Source organism: Cebus imitator, unplaced genomic scaffold (assembly GCF_001604975.1).
Source record: "Cebus imitator isolate Cc_AM_T3 unplaced genomic scaffold, Cebus_imitator-1.0 Scaffold9, whole genome shotgun sequence".
NCBI lineage: Eukaryota > Metazoa > Chordata > Mammalia > Primates > Cebidae > Cebus > Cebus imitator.
This window is the reverse complement of record NW_016107324.1, coordinates 11033687-11054771: the sequence shown is the minus strand read 5'-3', so window position 1 is coordinate 11054771 and position 21085 is coordinate 11033687. Positions and strand designations below refer to the sequence as shown.

The window sequence follows — 21085 nt, the reverse complement described above, 5'->3', positions numbered from 1 at the left end:
ATACTCTTCATAAACAATTATGATATTTCAGGCAGGACATGGGCAGACCATCGCTAATAGCATACAACAACGTTCAAACTTCCTCCTTCAGTGGACCATCAAAATCAGAAAGCCACTATAAAAACCAATGAAATCTTTGATGCTCTGAATAGGGAAAGTTTCAACTGACGGTTGACATTCCACATTTAGCATGTTATTTAACACATTTTTACAAACAGACCCTGACTTTCAGGAAATGAAATGAAAATGGCAGAATATATCTGAAGATCCACCATCTACAAATGGAACTGCCACTCAGATTGACGTTGTTTCCTCACGTCAATCAATCCAGATTCAGAGACATTCTATTAGTGACATATACCCCTTTCTCCCTGTAAAATAAAGTGTTTAGTGTCCTAACAACATAACTTTAAAAAAAGTAAAATAGCATTCTGCATTTTTATAAAACTTCATAAAAAATCGTATTGAAACCTCCTTTGCAAAAATTATAACAGTGAGAGAAATCTAACCTGACTCCATCTTGCTTCTAACCTCACATGCTAACTGCCTTTGCTCTTCCTGGGCATAGGCCAAGCTAACTATAGGAGGAATTTAGGGTATAGTTTTGTTTTGTTGTTGTTGTTGTTGTTTAGACAGAGTCTCATTCTGTCACCCAGGATGGAGTGCAGTGGTACCATCATAGCTCACAGCACCCTCAACCTCCTGGGCTCAAGTGATCCACCCACCTCAGACTCCCAAGTAGCTGAGACTCAGGCATGTGCCAACACACCCAGATAGTTTTTAAATTTTTTGTAGAGATGGAATCTCACTGTATTGTCCAGGCTGGTCTTGAACTCCTGGGCTTGAGTGATCTCCCCACCTTGATGTCCCAAAGTGCTGGGATTACAGACATGAACCACTTCACCCAGCCAGCCTATAGTTTAACTTTGAAGAAAGGATGGTAACAGTCCCTCCCCAAACTGACCCCATCTGGGGAGTTAAACTGCCTTTGTAAGGCTAATGAAAGGCCACAAGGTTAAGATTATGGGAGGGACCTGAATTTTGCTAAAATGTGTGCATGGTTAAACAATAACCAGCTGTTGTTCCCTAGCTTGGTTTTTCTATAATTCTTTACTGCTCAGAGGTGATGTAGCTAGAGATCACAGGATTTGTAACTTCCTCAGTTGCTCCTATAGATAATTTACTATTGTGGAACCTCAGATTAGTTTTTGAGATATTTTTCAGACTTTTGCATTCTGGCAACTAGCTGAGTCCACCTGGACCTGTGACTCATACCAGGGAACTAACTGAACCAGTCCTGTGACTCCCCACCCAGAGATTGACTCAACAAATAAATATTGTTTTGGACATGCCTATGATTCGATTCCATTCTCAGCTAATCAGAAGCACTCATTCCCTAGCCCCCTGCCTGCCAAATTGTGCTTAAAAACCCTAGCTTCCAAGCTTTCAGGGAGGTGGATTTGAGAAATGTCTCCTGTCCATCCACTCAGCTGCCTTGCAATAATTGAACTCTTTCTCTACTGCAACACTGCTGTCTTATTGTATGGGCTTTTCTGTGCAGTGAGCAAGAAGAATCCATTGGGCTGTAATAGTATTTCAAACTGGATAGTCACCAGAAGTACAGATTTATAAAAAATGCACACACTTCACTTGAGATTTCCAGCACCTTCAGTTTTCTGTGCCCTCTCTATTCTGACATCTTCATTTTTTGCAGGCTTATTCACCTCTTTGTCAGCATTGGCTCTTCTCCCCTTTGGATACTTTCTCTCCCTTCTTTGTAGGGGCATTTTTAGGCATCAGCTCTGGCTTTGTGAGAGCATGCTTAGCAGACAGCCTATGGATCTTCCCTGTGGTTTGTCCTTTGTCTTGGCCTTATCTTCTTTGGCATTCCCTTCAGCCATTCTCTTGGGCATTGGTGGCAATGGTGGCAACATGTAGGTGCTGGCTGTGGGGATGCAGTGGTGAATGGGGATGCAGTGGCACATGGGCTTTGGTCAGCCTAGGGGTCGTTCTTACCTCTTTTTCACACTGTTCCTATAATTAATGCTTTTTGCTTTTTTTTTTTTTTTTTTTTTTTTTTTTTTTTTTTTTTTTTTTTTTTGAGTTGGAGCCTCACTCTGTCTCCTAGGCTGGAATGCAGTAGTGCGACCTCAGCTCACTGCAGCCTCTGCCTCCCAGGCTCAAGTGGTTCTCCTGCCTCAGCTTCCTGAGTAGCTGGGATTACAGGCATGCACCACCATGACTGGCGTGGGATTTCACCATGTTGGCCAGGCTGGTTTTGAACTCCTGACCTGAGGTGATCCACCTGCCTCGGCTTCCCAGAGTGCTGGAATTACAGGTGTGAGCCACTGTGCCTGGCCTCACAGTCTTCTTAATCTGGATTCAACATTCATATTCACAAGATAATTGTAGGGGAGAAAAGATGCTTCCTTTTACCTTTCCAGGTTCTGTGACTGCCTGAGAATTAAATTGAGAGACATATTAACAGGAGAAGAACAGTTTTAATTACATACATATTCATGGGAATTTCACAAAAATATGAAACTCAAGGAGGCAGACAGATGATTGAGACTTACATATCATCTTGAGCTACAGAAAGAAATAGGGGTTTAGAGGCTTCTGTTGAGGGGGAGGCAAATCATGGGAAAGGGAGAAGAGGAAATGTGTGGCATACAAAGTTTGCCTTATGCAGCTAAGTCTTTCAGACACAGAGAGTAGCTCTCTTCCTTATACAGACATTTTTACTAATGAAAATTTCCTTTGTAAATATAAAATTCCTTTACAAAAGGGAAATTTAGACTTTATTTTGGATAGTTGAGGGGGGAGGTAAAGAGCTTTCCTGGAGTCAGCTGGTTCTCAATTGCCTTTAGCTCAAAATAATCAATATGCCAAAATGGCATATTTTGGGCTATGCCCAACTTGTTCAAAGGGCAACTGTATTACTATGATCAATTTTTTACTCATAGAACATGTCTGACACCAAATATGTGGTTTTTCCCCTGTGCCAACCATCAAATTCTCCTTCTCTCCAGAAACCAACTGGGTGTCCAACAATTCAATTCAATTCAATTCTGACACTAGCTACCTGGTGTTAGTATCAGATGGCACAGGTGAAAGGGCCCAGTCTGACAAGTACTTATTTCAAAGTACTGAATCCACAAGACTTCAGATGCCAATCACAAGTCTGAGCCTCCCATATTTCTGCCTTAATGGCTATAAATTGGGGGTTTCCATGACCCTCTTCTCAGGTTCAATAATTTGCTAGAAGGGCTTGTAGAACTCAGGAAATCATTATACTTAACATTTAGCAGTTTATTTATAAAGGATATTATAAAGGATAAAGATGAACAGGCAGAGGACAAGATGTGAAACAGGAGAGATGTGCAGAGCTCCAGTGCTCTCCCTGGGCACCCCACCCTTTCAGTGTAACTGCAGCAGGTCCATTGCCCTCTGTGTACAGCAAGTCACTAGGCAGAGATACCAGGGTGCAGCAGAGAAAGAGGTTTAATTGTAGGGTCTCCAAACTAGGAGATGGGAGGAAACCTCAACTCCATCTCCCCAAGGAGTCTAGGGCTAGGGATTTTGTGGGGTTTTTGTTTTGAGCTGGAGTTTCACTCTTATCCCCAGGCTGGAGTGCAGTGGCACCATCACAGCTCATTGCAACATCCACCTTCTGGGTTCAAGCGATTCTCCTGCCTCAGTCTCCAGAGTAGCTGGGATTACAGATGCCTACCACTATGCCCAGCTAATTTTTGTATTTTTAGTAGAGATGGGGGTTTTAGCATGTTGGCCAGGCTGGTCTTGAACTCCTGACTTCAGGTGACCCACTCGCCTGGGCCTCCCAAAGCCCTGGCATTACAGGCGTTTGCCACCACACCCAGCCTGGGGCTAGAGATTTTAAGGGTTTTAGAGTAGGCTTAAGTGTGAAGATTATTGATTGGTTGAAGAATGCAGGGTAAAGTCATGGGACAGAAAGATAAAGAAGCTGTATTCTCATGCTGATTCTATTTCTCTGTGGGGGTCTTCAAACTGGTTGGTGTCAGCGGTGTCACTGGAGTTTGGGATCTGAAAACATCTTAAGCAACCTTTAAACAAAAGCCATATGATTCTAACATTGGTGATCCTGTCTATAGGAACAATGGGGATGCAAATGGACAGTATCCAGTGCTATTGACTTTCAGCAACAAGGAAGTGAGCCAAAGTGCAGCCTGATTAAGGCTTAATTATAATGAAATTTCTGCCCAGAACTCAGTATGAAATCCTTGTCAGCCCTGTGGGGATGGCTTCATCAGCGGCTCAGTGTGTTTGCCAACTCAGAAGCTCTCTGAAGCCCTTTGTTTAGGGTTTTTATGGAGGTTCTATTGCATAGGCGTAATTGCTTAAATCACTGGCCATTGGTGATTTACTCAATCCAGCTTTTCTCTCCCTCCAGCTTTTCTCTCCCTTCCGTCAGTGGTGAGTAGGGCTGAAAGCTCCAATCCTCTAATCACATGTTTGGTTCCTCTGGCAACCAGTGCCCATCCTGAAGCTATCTATGGGCTTCCAGCCACCAGTCATCTAATTAATATAATTCATGTACCCTCGAAAGGAGCGTGTTGTAAATAACAAAAGATGCTCCTGTCACCTCGATTACTCAGAAAATTCCAAGGGTTTTAGAAGCTCTGTGCCCGGAATCAGGGATGAAAACCAACCATTTTAACAAAAAATGCTCCTGTCACTCCTGTCACTCAGGAAGTTACAAGAATTTTAGAATCTCTGAACCAGAAACTGGAGATGAAGACCAAAAAATATTTCTTATTATATCACAGTATCACAGTCCTTATCAGGTTGCCAGTTGAAAAGAGGTAGAAAGTTGTCCAAAAGTCAAATTTTCATGTAGGAAAGAAAAGGTTTTTGCTAACACTTCACCTACAAACTTCTTTTTTTTTTTTTTAACTTACAAGCTTCTTTATCAACAAAGTAACTCATCATTGGAATCTGTATACTCTATTTATATTTTCAGTATCCATTAGTTGGCCAAAATTTAGGTGTAAAAGTAAGGATAGCAACAAAAAGAGAAATCACTTCTGCACCACAGCAGTTTAAATGGATGTGCCTGGCAACCTTCTGTAAACCAAAAATAACATTTGAAGCCCCCCTTAACCATCTGAATGGATCCCTCTTCTTGGCCAAGGGCATTCCAAAGTTGACCTGAAAAACTCTTCTGGCCATAATGGGAAGTGGTGTTGGACATGCCTTATTCTACCCTCCTCCCTTTTGGAATTACTGATAGAACAGACTCTTTAAGTCTGATAAGAAACATTTACAGTCTATTACCTCTGAAGCCTGCTACCTGGAGGCTTTACCTGCATGATAAAACTTTGGTCTCCACAACCCCTTATCTTAACCCAGACATTTCTTTCTATTGATTCTAAGTCTTTAGACAATAACTAAACTCAGAGAAAGAAAATAAAAAAGAAATAATTCAGCAATCTTACAAAGAAATGAAGAGCATGAATTCCCAATTTCAAGGGACCAGCATCACAGGCAAAGTAAAGATCCACTCCGAAGCACATTATTATAAAATGTCAGAACATTGGAGACAGAAAGAACCTAATAGAGAGGAAAATAAAATCACTGGAAAGGATAAAGAATTGGAATGGTATCTGACTTCTCAGTAGCAACTCTGATAGTAGAGCTCAATAAAGAAATGTTTTTTAAAACAAAAATTTATAAGTTCACATTTTATTTAGGTTGAAATAAGCTGTACAAAATTGATATTTCTAACTAATAATAACAGCCATATTTTCTTTCTTTTTTTAAAAAAATATGGGGTTTCACCATGATGGCCAGGCTGGTCTTGAACTCCTGACCTCAGGTGATCCACCCACCTCGGCCTCCCAAAGTGCTAGGATTACAGGCATGAGCTACCACACCCGGCTTTTTTTTTTTTTTTTTGGAGACAGAGTCTCACACTGTTGCCCAGGCTGGAGTGCAGTGGCACAATCTTCGCTTACTGCAACCTCCGCCTCCCGGGTTCAAATGATTCTTCTGCCTCAGCCTCCCAAGTAGCTGGGATTATAGGTGCCTGCCACCACATCCGCCTATTTTTTTTTTTTGTATTTTTAGTAGAGACAGGGTTTCACTATGTTGGCAAGGCTGGTCTTGAAATCCCGACTTGTGATCTGCCCGCCTTGGCCTTCCAAAGTGTTGGGAATACAGGCGTGAGCCACTGCACCCGGCCAATAATAGCCATATTTTCTATCATATTTATAGATAAACCACAAAACATTTGTTATAGCCAGTTTTTCAGGTTTTGATTTTGAGTCTAGATGAGGTAGACATAGTTATGAAAAAAGAAGAGACCAGACACATTAGCTGTCTGAATCCAGGGCTTCTGATTCTGTCTTGACCATGAAACTAAAACCTGATAAAAAGCTTATGACTTGGGAAGACATCGGCTCAACAAAGCAGTACAAACAGCAACAAGCGGAAGGAGACCAACGATGCTAGTCTCTTCCATTCAAACTTGTTCTTTCAGGGTCCCTTGATAAAGATCAGTCTTACAAAGACACCCTTGTTGGGTGAGCTGCTTCTCTCACTCTCTGGTAGTTCCCACAACTGTGCGTTATAGGTTTTTAACAGTATCCATAAAAGTCCTACTAGGGAAAGGTGAGTTGTCAGATTCACTATGACATTTTATAAAATGTATTCATTCCTCCTACTCCTACCCAAAATTTATTCCTTCAAAGTACTGATAACTAACTTAATTTCAAAGTACTGGATCCACAATGATACTAAATGCTGTGTCTGAAATTATTTTAAAACAATTCTACCAGCCTGGGCAATATGTCAAAAACCCATCTCACCAAAATATACAAAAATTAGCCAGGCATGGTGGTATGTGCCTGTAGTCACAGCTACTCAGGAGGCCAAGATGGGAGGATCGCTTGAGCCTGGGAGATTGAGGCTGCAGTGATCTCTGACTGTGCCACTGCACTCCAGCCTGGGTGACAGAGTGAAAGTCTGTCTCAAAAAAATATATAAATAAATAAAATTTAAAAAATAAAATAAAAAAACAGTTCCAGAATGCCAGCACCAGAGAGTATGCAGATATGGAATTCAGCACTTTTAATGCTATCTTCTGGAGGAACAGAAACAAGGATCTTCAAGGTGTGAGCAATCAGTGCTTGTTTAAACAGAGCAGGCAGATTATCAATGGCTAGTGTATTCAATCTGAGGCCTGTCGGCAAAGACATTCAGTGACTGACTGACGTACGTCTTCCATTTTTTCCTCCAAATAGCAAATATAGAAGAAAACTGTTTTGTTTTGTTTTGTTTTCGTGACAGAGTGTCGCACTGTTGCCCAGGCTGGAGGGTTGGGCGCAGTGGCTCACATCTATAATCCTAGCACTTTGGGAGGCTGAGGCAGGTGGATCAGTTGAGGTTAGGAGTTTGAGACCAGCCTGGCCAACATAGTGAAACTGCTTCGCTGCTAAAAATACGAAAACATTAGCTGGGCGTGGTGGTACAAGCCTGTAATTCCAGCTACTGGGGAGGCTGAGGCAGGAGAATCACTTGAACCCAGGAGGTGGAGGTTGCAGTGAGCCGAGATCACACCACTGCACTCTAGGCTGGGCAACAGAGACTCTATCTCAAAAACAAACAAACAAACAAAAAATAAATGTAAAAAACATCCTTTGAGGTATTTTTGATGATTTCTGAATCACCTGTAGGAAGTTCTTATTTGCTGTATAGAGTTTGATATGTGCACCTACAGTTAAATCCAGATCATGTTTTATATCAAAATTTATGTTAAGCAAAACAAAGTTATCTACGAAGTTCTTTTCAGCTATAATTTGAGATGCTTTCATTTACTTTCATAGTGCTCATTCTCAATCTTCATTATAGGAAGAATACACAGGACTTTCAACAATGTGTAAACATTAGGTTATTGATGTCAGGCAGATGGAGAGCCTCAAAAATGCGGATGGAAGCTCTGCTTCTTTCTCTCTGTGTTCCCAGTTGATTCTCCAACAATGAAATTGGCTGAGAGCATGTTAAGATTGGCTCAGTCACTTCAGTTAAAGTCAGCTTGGTGTTTTTCCGATGTGTTAAATTTGAGCTGTCCCATGACAGAAGGTGCCAGAGATCAGCATTGTGAGGTATGAGGCACTGTTCTGAGAATAAATCTTTGAGTTCCAGAGTAATGTGCTGCACTGTTGGAACACACAGATTCCTTATAGAAACTCTCAGAGGTTAGCCGAGATTCTAAGTTACCTTGCTGAGCTCTGCAGAATTTCCCAGAGACTTTTATTTGAATATCAAATTTGGTTATCAGATTTATGCCTTCCTCAAATTCATGTTAAGTTTTAATATTTTCCAATACTTCATTAGTGTTAATGATACCACCATGAAGCTGCTGGTTGCAAAGAAAAGATCAGAGATTTTCCCCGTACAGATTTTTTTCCCAAAGCCTCTTGTAAGATAGGACATTTTTAAGAGCAATTAAAAAAAATGAAATCAAGGCCGGGAGTGATGGCTCTCACCTGTAATCCCAGCACTTTGGGAGGCCAGCATGGGAGGATCACTTGAGCCCAGGGGTTTGAGAGCAGCTTGGGCAATCATAGTGAGATCCTGTCTCTATTAACAATAATAAAAAAAGAAATTAAAATACATTAATACACTGCGCAATACAAACACTCAGCCAGCTAGCTATACAGTTATGTCATCTGAGACTTGTGTGACCATTTATACCTCTAAACATAAAACAAATGCTGGCAGGAGATCCAGTAAAATTTCAAAAGCATAATGCCTATCCATCCGTTGAGAATGACGAATTGTCTTCAGTTCATTATTCCTGTCTTTGTTGTTCTGAGAAAGGACAGAAATTACATAGTCAAGTTCTAGAATCAGTTGTGGTGATGGATGAATAGAAGAACAAGCTTCCTCAATCCTTCATAATACAACAGATATTCCCATAGTAGGCACTGATTTTGCCAGCCACATATTTAGTTTTTAATTTTTTAATTTTAATTTTTAAATTTTTGAGGCAGAGTCTCAATATGTCACCCAGGCTAGAGTGCAGTGGCACGATCTTGACTCACTGTAAGCTCCACCTCCTGAGTTCAAGAGATTCTCCTGCCTCAGCCTCCTCTGTAGCTGGGATTGCAGGTGGTTACCACCATGCCCAGCTAATTTTTTGTATTTTCAATAGAAAAAAGTTTCACCATGTTCACCAGGCCGGTCTCGAACTTCTGACTTCAAGTGATCCTCCTGTCTCAGCCTCCCAAAGTGCTGGGATTACAGGTGTGAGCAACCATGACTGGCCTGCCAACCACATATTTAAGACACAGGAAGAGCAGAATGTGTAGATACTTTGGGAATATTTCTATTAAAGTCTTGAAGCGGCAACCTCCATTTTTGAAGAAAATCTATTGGCCATAATGTTTACCTGGCCACAATAGCACTCCACAGTTAGTCCCCATTTCTCAATTTTTGTAGTGTGAGATCACACAACCAAACTGTCTGCATCAGCTTCATGAGGCAGGAAGCTTACACATTTCTCTGTCAGTTCAGAGACTCGTCAATGAACCACACCACCCTGAACTGGTGTTCTTCCTCTGCTATGTCCACCATAGCATCGGTGATCACAGAAAAGAAGTATGAATCCCTCACTTCCTGGGGCATTCTTCCTGAAGGCAGCTCTCACAGATCTCTAGCAGCTATTCTGCTGTTTTCCAACAGAACAGTTGGAAAGATGCTGTTGTCTCAAAGGGCTTTCTCAGGACCTCATCACCAGAATTTATCTGGTGTTTGAAAGATATTAGGAGTAAAGAGACCCTCCCAGATTTAATCATACTATGTCCATCTAGAGGTAGGTTTTATTTTCTCAAAAGAATAAACATTTAAATAAAGTTTTTCAGTGTTACTTGTTTTTCTTCTTTTCAAGGGTTAAAAGTCAAATGTTTTCACCTTGTTCCTCACTCTCTTTTTCTGCAATGAGCTTCTGAGTCTTGCTGTTGTGTGTTTCTTTATGTTTTTGTTCCTGTTTCAGAATTTTTTGTTTTAATTTTGTTTCAGTGTCCTGATTTCATCTTCACTTAATTCTTTTTGATTGACTACTACACTGGAGTGTTCGTTTGTTCATCTGAACAAGATGTTACAAGTTTCTTTAAATAGATGACATTTAAAAAGCATAAATTGGCTTCTCTGCCCACCCTTACCCTTCAACTGTCAGCATATCCTCATTCTTCTTGGATGCAGGACAAGAGCTAAGGAACCACCGAACACTGGGATGAGTATAGTACAGGGGGCTGTCTGCTGGGGTGTGCTTGGCACAGCCTTGGGCTGAGCTGGTATGCAAACCAGACTCAGCTGGGGTGGGCCAAGTGAGTGGGGCGCCTCCAGCGGCAGGTAGCATGGCCAAGCGAGGTCCAGCCTGGGGAGCGGTGCGTTGCTGGCTGAAGGTACAGGCTGGCAAAGTGACTAAGAAAAAAATATTGTGTCAATATCATGTAGAGGTAAGAAAATATTACACATTCACAGACACAGATAGAGTATATCAAGACCCAGATAGAGAGCTTATAGTTTTAACTTAAAAATGTTAGCCAATGTTGTATTTTATCCAAACAGAAATACAAAAATCACTGAAGCAGTTCTTGCCCAAATTTGAGTACAAATTCTTAATAGATTTGATTGAAAAAATACAAAATAGACAAACAGAAAAAAAAAGGAACAAACTACTGTTTTTCACTTTCAGAGACAAGATTTCTATAAACCATTTAATTAATTTATAAAGACCACCAAAAAATAAAAATAAAGCACAACTTGTTTTTGAAAAAAGGCATAAATATTTTTTTTTTTTGCAGTTTGAATTCATATTTTATTATTTTGAAATTCCAAATTTTAATTAAAAACATTTCAAAATACACCAGTACATTTGTTGTAAAAATTGAGGATATAAAATAGAGAAGCCAAATTCCTTCTAACTCTCCTCTCTACCTCAATTCCCTTCATAATACAGCAAAAAAAAAAAAAAAGCAAACAACTTTCTAGACCTCTACTATTCTAAAACAAAAAGAGCATTACAGCATGCCATGCATTGTTTTTGTTTTTTTTTGAGATGGACTATTCCTCTATCTCCCAGGCCAGAGTGCAGTAAAAAGGCATAAATATTTTCAATTGAATTATTTGACTCCAACTTCCTTTTGTGAGATTTTTAGCCTTCAATGTGTGCTCTTAGATTTTTAGTCAGTCCCTGTTCTAGTTATCTATTTCTACAAAAGAAACCACACCTCTATACCTAGCAACATAAAATAACAACAATTTTATTATCTTTATGGAATTCAGATAGGGCATGGTATGGATGTTTTGTCTCTGCTCCATGTTATGGATCTTTTGTCCAGGCCTCAGCTGGGATGACTCAAATGCTGAGGAGTGACTTGAAAGGCTGGAAATGGAACCATCTGGAGGCTTCTTCACTCACAGATCCAGTGCCTGGGCTGGGATGACACAAAGGCTGGGCTCGCCGTGGCTGTTAACCACAGAACTTACATATGGCCTCTCTCTATGGTTTGAACTTTCGTCAGAACGGTGGCCAAGCTCCAAGAGGGAACTTCCTAAGAGTGAAGGTTCCCAGAGCTGCATGGCCTTTTATATCTGATTCTCAGAAGTCACAAAGCATCTCTTCTTCCACATTCTGTTGCAGGGATCAGCAAACTATGGCCCAATGCCAAATCCATCTGCTCTGTCTTTTTTGAAAATAAAGTTTTATGGGAACATAGTCATGTCCAATCATGTATGTACTGTCATACTACAATTCACACTACAATGGCAGAGTGAGTTAGTTGCAATAGAGATTGTATGGTTTGCAGTGTAAAATGTTTGCTGTCTGGCTCTTTACAGAAATAGTTTGCAGAGCCCTGCTCTATTGGTTAAAACAATCTCAAGCCTGCTCAGTGCCGAGGGGAAGAAATAGACCACCCCCCTTGGTGGGAGATGTGTCAAAAAAAGTGCAGTCATTAAAAAAAAATTACCACACTTCCTATTTGCCTCAGATTTTGGTCCTTGTTTGGTTTTTAATTTTGTAAGCTACTTAAAATAGCTCTTCTATTTGAATGTATCCTAAAGTAATTTCTGTTAAGAAAAAGTTAAAAAATAGAAGTCAACGATGTTAATTCAAGTTATAGTCTTTTGAAACTTGCCGATGTCAGCTCCTTTGGGTAAATATTTGGGTAATAATTCTTCCAAAGAAAGGTTAGGAAGGTTAACTCGTGTTCAGAGTTAAAAAACAAACAAAAAACAGTTCCTTAAAAAAAAAAAGCAGTAGCTCACACCTGTAATCTCAGCACTTTAGGAGGCTGAGGCAGGCAGATCACGAGGTCAGGAGTTTGAGACCAGCCTGACCAACATGGTGAAACCCTGTCTGTACTAGAAATACCAAAAATTAGCCAGGCATAGTGGTGCGCACCTGAAACCCCAGCTACTCAGGAGGCTGAGGCAGGAGAATCGCTTGAACCTGGGAGGCAGAGGTTGCAGTGAGCTGAGATCTTGCCACTGCACTCCAGCCTCGGCAACAGAGCGAGACTCTGTCTTTAAAAAAAAAAAAGAAAGAATAAAAAGGGTAAATGGTAATAAACACTTGTTGAAACAGTTAAGCCTCTCACTTGGTCAACAAGTTTCAGGTTATATAAATCATTCCTTATTGATGAATATTTTTATTTAAACATGCTACATTGGTACTATTTTAATTAACCCCCTAATTTCTTCATCTGTACAGTGAAGGAAATTGAGTAGGCACTGGTTTTTAACCCTGGCTACAAATTTAAATCATGGGAGCCAAGACCCTTATCCTAGATAATCAAATAGGACCTCTGGAGATGGGGCCACCAAATTTTTTAAAACCTCCTCAAAGGATCAGGGCAGAGAAATATGTGGCTGGGTGACTGTAAGCTCTTTATAGATGGTAAAATGCTGTGATTGTAAGGGGGATGTGAAATGGGAAGTTTTCCTATATTTGCTGCTTATACTACTATAACAATTTATTTGGAATGACTGTATGTTTTAATATGGTAACCAGCATGACTTCAACATCTCATGGTCTTTTGAACTACCTGAGTTAGCCAGAGGCTAAGTTAAATGTTTCTGTTTTCACGTACCCTTTGACCTACTAATTATTTCTGTCATTCTACACTATGCATTTACTCTGGAGTAGAGCTTGTATTTTGTTTGTTTGTTAAGAGCATGCTAGTATGACATCCTCTTCAGTATAAGGTTGGCAGATATCTGCAAATATGTATTAACATTGTGTTTCTCCAACAAGTGTACCCATAGGTCACTTGGGGAATCTTGTTAAAATTAAAATTCTTATTCAATAGGTATAGGGTGAGAATCTGGCCTAAGAATCTGCATTATTTTTTCTCCCTTATCATTACCTACAAAGGATCTGCATTTCTAACAAGCTCCTAAATTATGTTTATACTATCTGTCTGCCACCCATGCACTACAGCTTGAGTAGCAAGGCATGAGCATATCCATCCAGACTGATTTAACTCAGAACTGCAAGTTAGCCTCAGTATTACTTGAGGAAAAGAATACAGTCACAGGAAAAAGAAGAGGTGCTACAGTCATTAAAAATGTTTTTGCTTTACATAATGGCACTTCTTTTTTATTTTGTTAAAAGAATTAACCCATTGAGAAAAGTATAGAACTTTGTCACTGGTTCTTTCCATAGGTTTCATCAATTATTGTCTTTGGCTGTGTGACACATATCGTCTATAGTACAGGCCTCATGCACTGGATAATTCCAAAGGTAGATTTAGCAGCTGAGAGCCCATTTCATTAGAGACACATTTTATTAGTATCGTATAGTGGGAAAATGCACTGAACTACATGTTAGAAGACCTGAGTTCTTGTCTTTATCACTTTTTGATTGACCTTGGATGGGTCACTTAATCTCATTGAGCCTCAATCTTGTCTTTAAAAGCTAGGCTAATAATTCCAGTCTACCATACAGGGTATTAAGAAGAGCAAATAAGATAGCTGTGAAAGTGCTTCGTAAAATACTAGTGACTTAGACGTGTAAGTTATTATCATTATTGTCCATACCATATGGTATTGACTGTAGCCTCCATGTAAGAACACATTGGCTTTTGATGCTGTTAACCCTCAATTTTCTTTATCAGTAGAAAGAGCATTAGTTAAGAATTAGATGATGAATAAGCCACACAGAATCTTTCTCTGTTTGGGTTCAAAGAATGAAAAGATGGAGTCTTAAGAGTCAGAGAAAGGCTGGGCATGGTGGCTCATGCCTGTAATCTCCGCACTTTGGGAGGCCGAGGCGGGCAGATCACCTGAGGTCAGGAGTTTGAGACCAGCCTGGCCAACATGGTAAAACCCTGTCTCTACTAAAAATACACAAAAATGAACTGAGCATGGTGGCACAAACCTGTAATCCCAGCTACTCAGGAGGCTGGGGCATGAGAATCGCTTAAACCCAGAAGTTGGAGGTTGCAGTGAGCAGAGATTGTACCACCGTACTCTAGCCTGGGTGACAGAGCGAGATTGTCTCAAAATAAATAATAAATAAAAAGAATCCTAGGTAGAAATGGTCAGTACAAATTCCCTTATTCATGTATATTATATACTTGACTATTGTTTCCTTTTCAATTCTGTGTCTGGCATTAGAAACATCAGTGATGTTGATGAGAAGGCCTATGCAACTACTTGTGAATAAAAGCCAATTTTGAATTTAAAAAATAGAAGAACAAAACAGGTTTCTCTGATCCTTTCATATAATTCAGTGTAGAGGAGTAGTTAATACCATGTCTTTCCTTCACTCTCTAGAATGCTTGCTGTAGTCTGGTAATTTACTGCCATGGTTATTGAGCAAAGAGTCTTGGCTTTCATTACAATAAAGGAAGAAAAATATTAGTTTAGAAAGAAACATGTTTGGCCAGGCGTGGTGACTCATGCCTGTAATTCTAGTACTTTGGGAGTCTGAAGTGGAAGGATCACTTAAACCCAGGAGTTGGCAATCAGCCTGGGCAACATGGTGAAGCCGTCTTTACAAAATATACAAAAAATTAGCTGGGCATGGTGGTGAACGCCTGTAGTTCCAGCTACTTGGGAGGCTAACGTGGGAGGATTGCTTGAGCCCTGGAGGTTGAGGCTGCAGTGAGCTGTGATTGTACCACTGTACTCCAGCCTGAGTGACAGAGTGAGACGCTGTCTCAAAAAAAACAAAAGGAAAGAAAAAAACTGATTTTGCTTCTGTGGTTGGATAAAAAGTCTACATGTTGAGATAGCTAGTGAGTCCGAAAATGACCTCAGAGTGATAGTCTGCAAGTGAAAACTGAGTTAACTCTTTATGTTAATAGCAATGAAGCAGTTTAAGACAGCTCAAGGAGCCATCTCCCCACTGGGGAACCTTAGGAAATGCCAGGGAAAGAATCTCATATAAAGTAAATTCCAATGGTATTGATTGAAACCAAAGCAAAAGTAGTGCCCAGCTAGTAAACTGACCCATATCGTACCAGTGTATAGTTCTAGGAATTCATTTACGTAGAAGAGACAATACATTTTATTGTGTTTATTTTGCTATCTTTCTTGCAGATTACCTGGTTAATGTAGATTATCTTGGGCCCAGAAGCGACAGAAACCCTGATTACAGCAGGAAAATTTCTTGTGGATATGGTAAATAGCTTATATATATTTTTATTGTCAACCTCAAATATTTTCATAAACACTTTTCAGAGTCTCCCAGACTCTGTTCTGGATGGATATAGAAAGTTTTTTTGATAACTTTCTTGTAAGAAATGTCCACAGTGACAGAAATTCATCCCTACTGTTCAGTTCACCTGAGGCTGGTGGTTTACTACCTGATTTTCCAAATTCAGGTTTCCACATTAAAATAACTTGCTCCTTCTATCTCTGGGGTTGTTTGATGAGCAGAGCAGCAAGTGGTCTTCAATTTGTGGCTGCCCACATCCTGACCCTGATAATCTTTCTCGTTAGCAGACAGGGGTGCCTCTACTGACCTGTGCATACATTGCAGACTGATGCTCTCTGAAATCCACTCTTGATGTCTGGTGATTTTGATATCAATGCAGGAAGTATGATGGGTGCTATGTGTATTTTGTGATAAGAACTACTTGTGAAGCTTTGAGTGAAAGCCAGAGCCTCAGACACCGATCCACTGAGAAAACTTGAAACTTCCATCAGGCATGTAATATGGTTATTTACCTGCCTTTTCCAGAGTATTGAATCTGGAACATGTATGTAGGGATTTCCTTACTAGTTTTAGTTTTAATAAGCACTTTTTTTTTCTTTTTTAGAGGTAGGGTCTTACTTTGTCACTCAGGCTAGAGTGCAGCAGTGGCTCACTGCAGCCTTAGATTCCCAGTCTTAAGCGATCCTCCCACCTTAGCCTCCCAAGTAGCCAGGACTGCAGGCACGTGTTACTGCACCTGGCTTTTTATTTATTTATTTATTTATTTATTTATTTATTTATTTATTTGTAGAGACTTGATATGTTACCTAGGCTGGTTTCTTAACTCCTAGCCTCAAGCAATCCTTCAGCTTTGGCTTCCCAAAATATTGGGATTACAGGTGTGAGCCGTTGTGCCCAGCCTTAATTAGCACTTTGACCCTCTGGCGAAGACCAAGGTAAAAGCATGAGAACCCCAGGAGAATTTCCTATTGAATTTCTAGAGCATAAGTACCCTAATTATGGTGTTCTTTTCATCTAGTCTAATTTAACCCTGGGAACATTGCCTGAGTATCACTAGCTATTCTTAAGGAAGCCTAACTTTATAGTACACTGTATTCCAGGAGCCACCATCATAAGGATGTTAGAGAACCCCTTCAGTATCCTTGGCCTGCCGTTCAGTCCTAATTTTAGGGGGAGGCTGGTGAGTGCTAGTCTGTCTGTAAACTCAAGGGTAGCTCAGGGAACTCTTAAACATTCACAGTAGACCCAGAGGATTGGCGTTTGGTTGAAAGGTTCTCTTTGATCTTGTGTTAGCTATTAAAGAGAATTCCAGGGGGACAGTATTACTCTAGGTTACCTGAACATTTTTTTTTCTTTACAGAATTCCAGAGCATTCAGTTTGGCTCAGAATATTTAGAGCTTAATGGAAGCAAAAGCAGACGATACCTGGGGTAGCTGTGGGCTGGAATAGTTTTACCCCATCTCCACCTCTGTTATCCTGCAGTCTCCTGAAGATTCACTGAGGTTCAAATGTGGGTTACCCAAGGACTTATGTACTTCCCAAGGATGCTGAAAGATGCAGAGCCAGCTGTGGCAGTGCTTATCTTTAATTCTACTAATTAAATTTTACTCACACAGTGGCTCATGCCTGTAATTCCAGCACTTTGGGAGGCCAAGGTGGGCAGATCACCTGATGTCAGGAGTTCAAGACCAGCTTGTCCGACATTATAAAACCCTGTCTTTACTAAAAATACAAAAACTTAGCCGGCGTGGTGGCATGTGCCTGTAATCCCAGCTACTCGGGAGGCTGAGGCAGGAGAATCGCTTGAACCTGGGAGGCAGAGGTTACACCATTACACTCCAGCCTGGGTGACAAGAGCAAAACTCTAAGAAATGAAAAAAAAAAAAATTTACTCTACCCAAATGAAGAGAATAAACAAGCCTCACTATGCACCATTCGTGGGTTCAATATTCCCATTGCCTAAAATAAAACTTCACTCTTGCTTGATATGCTGACACCAGGAGGGATATGACAAGGCTCAGATATGGTAGTAGGGGATACTTCAAGAAAACATATTGGAATAATGTCTTTTAAATTATATAATATAAAATAAAGTTTGTCAATTTTTTTCTGTGCTAATATTTATTGAACTCAATCCCAATTTATCTTCAGAAGTCATCTCAGACATAGTAGTGGGTACCAGAGCATTCCCACCAACCAGGAATTCTATGTATACATGGATGTATTTATCACCTCCCAAACCCACTGTATCTTGGAACCCAGCATAATAAACCAATCCCTATCACACTGTCCTTGCAGATTGACTCCAGCCTTTAAACTGGCTGTACTTTGAGCCCTTACCTTATTAAAAACGGGATCTACCCAGAACTGGAAGAGTCCAAATTCAGGATAAAAAGTTGGCCATTGGTAAAGGAATATAGCAGCTTCCACATTTCACATTTGCATCTGTTATAATAAAATCGTTCTTTTTTGACACAGCCCCTCTGACATTTTGCCATATTTATCTTTGGGTAGAGTCTTCTCTTTCTAGTATTCCTAGAATAATGTTCATTTTTGTCAGATAAGGGGTCCTGAATTCTACTACTTTTTCCCAACTTTCCCTGTATAGAGTATTGCAGGGCTTTCTAGGTGAGTTGTTTGTAAGCTCATTGATTCTTAACAGTTTTCAGAAAATGTGCAATAAAAATAATTTCTAACACAAACAACAGCAAGGCACAGAACCTCTTGGAAGCTGCCACCAATGCAGCATCAACCCTGACCTCCAGCAGCTGAGATGCTGGGGACTGAATTTCTCTCAATAAGCTTGTCGCCCCTCAGCATCTGTCTCATTATAAGAATAAACATCTCTCAGGAATAGCAGAATGGGCAGGAAATGAATAACAGTACTCTTCTATAAAGTAGTCTATCCACAGAAGCATACAAATTTACATCTACACCAGCCTGTGTTAAGAGTAAGGTATGGAAGAGAACTACATAATTCCCTCCTATGTGGCATAGAAACTAACACAGGATTGTTTAGATGTGAAGACCGATCTTAGGGTTTTCTTCTGCCCTGATATTTCTGAAGCCTATGTTGTTAAAATTAGTTTTCTTAGTCTCTTTTTCACTATTGTTATTATTGTCTCAAAACGGCTTTAGCACAAATAAATATAGAAGTTATAGTAAAATCTAGAAAACTACCTGGTGTGTTCTAATTTTTTTTTTTTTTTTTGAGACAGAGTCTCACCCTGTTGTCCACCCTGGAGTACAATGGTACGATCTCTGCTCACTGCAACCTCCACCTCCCGGGGACAAGCGATTTTCCTGCCTTAGCCTTCAAAGTAACTGGGATTACAGATGTGCACCACCAAGACCGGCTAATTTTTTGTATCTTTAGTAGAGACAGAGTTTCACCATGTTTGCCAGGCTGGTCTCAAACTCCTGACCTCATGATCTGCCCGCCTTGGCCTCCCAAAGTGCTGGGATTACAGGCATGAGCCACCGCACCTGACTAATCTCTTAAACTGTAAGTAATTATTAGTAACAAAGAATTTATGGGATTCCAGAAGAAGGAATCTCACAAATGCCAAACCAACTTTGAGTTGGTTTCGTCTCGATTTCACAGACGACATTGATGGCAACTGGGAAGTTAAATTTTAATTATAGCATGTAGTTTTATTCTTCCATATTTTAGCAAAGCTTCTACAAAAAGGCTAATTTGAATTTTAATTCTTTTCCTTGTTTCAGCCCTGCTGAAAGTGATAATGAGTGCTAAAATTTTCACAAGTAGAGGGCAAAGAGAGAGAAAAAAGGAAGTTGCCACAGCCCTGATTACCAGCCCTTTAGAATTGGTAATACATTCCTTTCCTAGTCAATCCATTCCATCCCAGAGAATTGGGGATTCTTTTGGCTCCAAAAGCATCACATGATAATTTTCAAATTTATAGTGTAAAAAAAGGTCAGTTTTTCTAGTCTGCGAATAAAGGACAGAGTTGCTATTCTTATCTCTGATCGTTTCCCATCCCTTAATTTGTGTTTTTCTTAAGTATTTTGTATACAATTAAGATGATGGTGAGGCTTTTGGTGAGAAGAACAAAACTTCTCATTTATATTTTCTTTTTTTCAGGTAAGAACAGAAATCATCACAACCTTGGTTCTCTGTAGATTTGTCAATCTGCATGCCATTGGGATCATGTTAGAAGACCTAGGTGAATACATGACCAAACTCCCTACTTCTCTTTCCTCCTTTTAAACCTCTATAGGAATACAGACAATTTTAGAAGTGAGACTATTTAGTTACGATCACACACCGGGGCCTGTCGGGGTGTGGGGGACTAGGGGAGAGTAGCAGGGGATGAGGGGATAGGGGAGGGATAGCATTAGGAGAAACACCTAATGTAAATGATGGGGTGATGGATGCAGCAAACCACCATGACACGTGTATACCTATGTAACAAACCTGCATGTTCTGCACATGTACCCCAGAACTTAAAGTACAATTTAAAAAAAGAGTATTTAGTTATGAAAAAAGTGAAGACCTTGGTGGGAAGTGTGTTTCTATAGAGTGAAAAGCATGAATACTAAATTTATAAAAATGAGTAGGAACCAGGGAAATAAAAATAGGAATGGTGTCAATTCCCTATACACTTCCTAATCAGAAGAATATAGGATTCGTAATGGAAAAGTGGATCAAAAGGATGTTTCTTAAGAATACATGTTATTTTTCATTAAAAGCTTTTTGTTTGTTTGTTTGTTTTTTTAAATAGGGTCTCATTCTGTTGCCTATGCTGGAGTGCAGTGGCACAATCTCAGCTCATTGCAACCTCTACCTCCCGGATTCAAGCAATCCTCCCACTTCAGCCTCCCTAGCAGCTGGGACTACAGGCATGCACCACCATGCCCAGGTAATATTTTTGTATTTTTAGTAGAGAAGGGGTTTCACCATGTTGGCCAGCCTGGTTTCAAACTCCTGACCTTAGGTGACCCACCTGCCTCGGCCTCACAAAATGCTGGGATTACAGGGGTGAGCCACTGCACCTGGCCAATTGACAATCAGAAGACAAACAAGTAAGGAAGAGATAGTAGTTAGATGTTCAGAAGGCATATATTAAAACAACAGGCTTGGACATTTGCTATCGCATGATAGGTTTTGGCTTAGATTTGCAAAGCTAGCATTCCAAAAGTTGTTTCATTTCCACCTAGATATTAATTAATCTACCACTAGATGCCATCCTCACAGATAATGGTTAACTGGGTCAAAGATTGGCATGCTTTTGATTTTCTTTTTCAAATAATAATCTGCTAAAGAAGCTAACTATAATTAATTAACTCCTAGAATTATCTCTAAATCGGAAGAATTATACACAATTAGAAGAAAATATATGTAGTTATAG

The 21085-nt window shown here is 40.1% G+C and overlaps 1 long non-coding RNA gene across 1 annotated transcript; it reads left to right on the top strand.

Annotated features, from left to right (window-relative positions):
- The first annotated feature begins 15213 nt into the window (after positions 1-15213).
- Positions 15214-18966, top strand: LOC119473697. Its single transcript, XR_005202911.1, has 3 exons — positions 15214-16094; positions 18012-18119; positions 18932-18966. It is a non-coding gene; the product is annotated as an uncharacterized LOC119473697 (long non-coding RNA).
- Positions 18967-21085: the final 2119 nt, after the last annotated feature.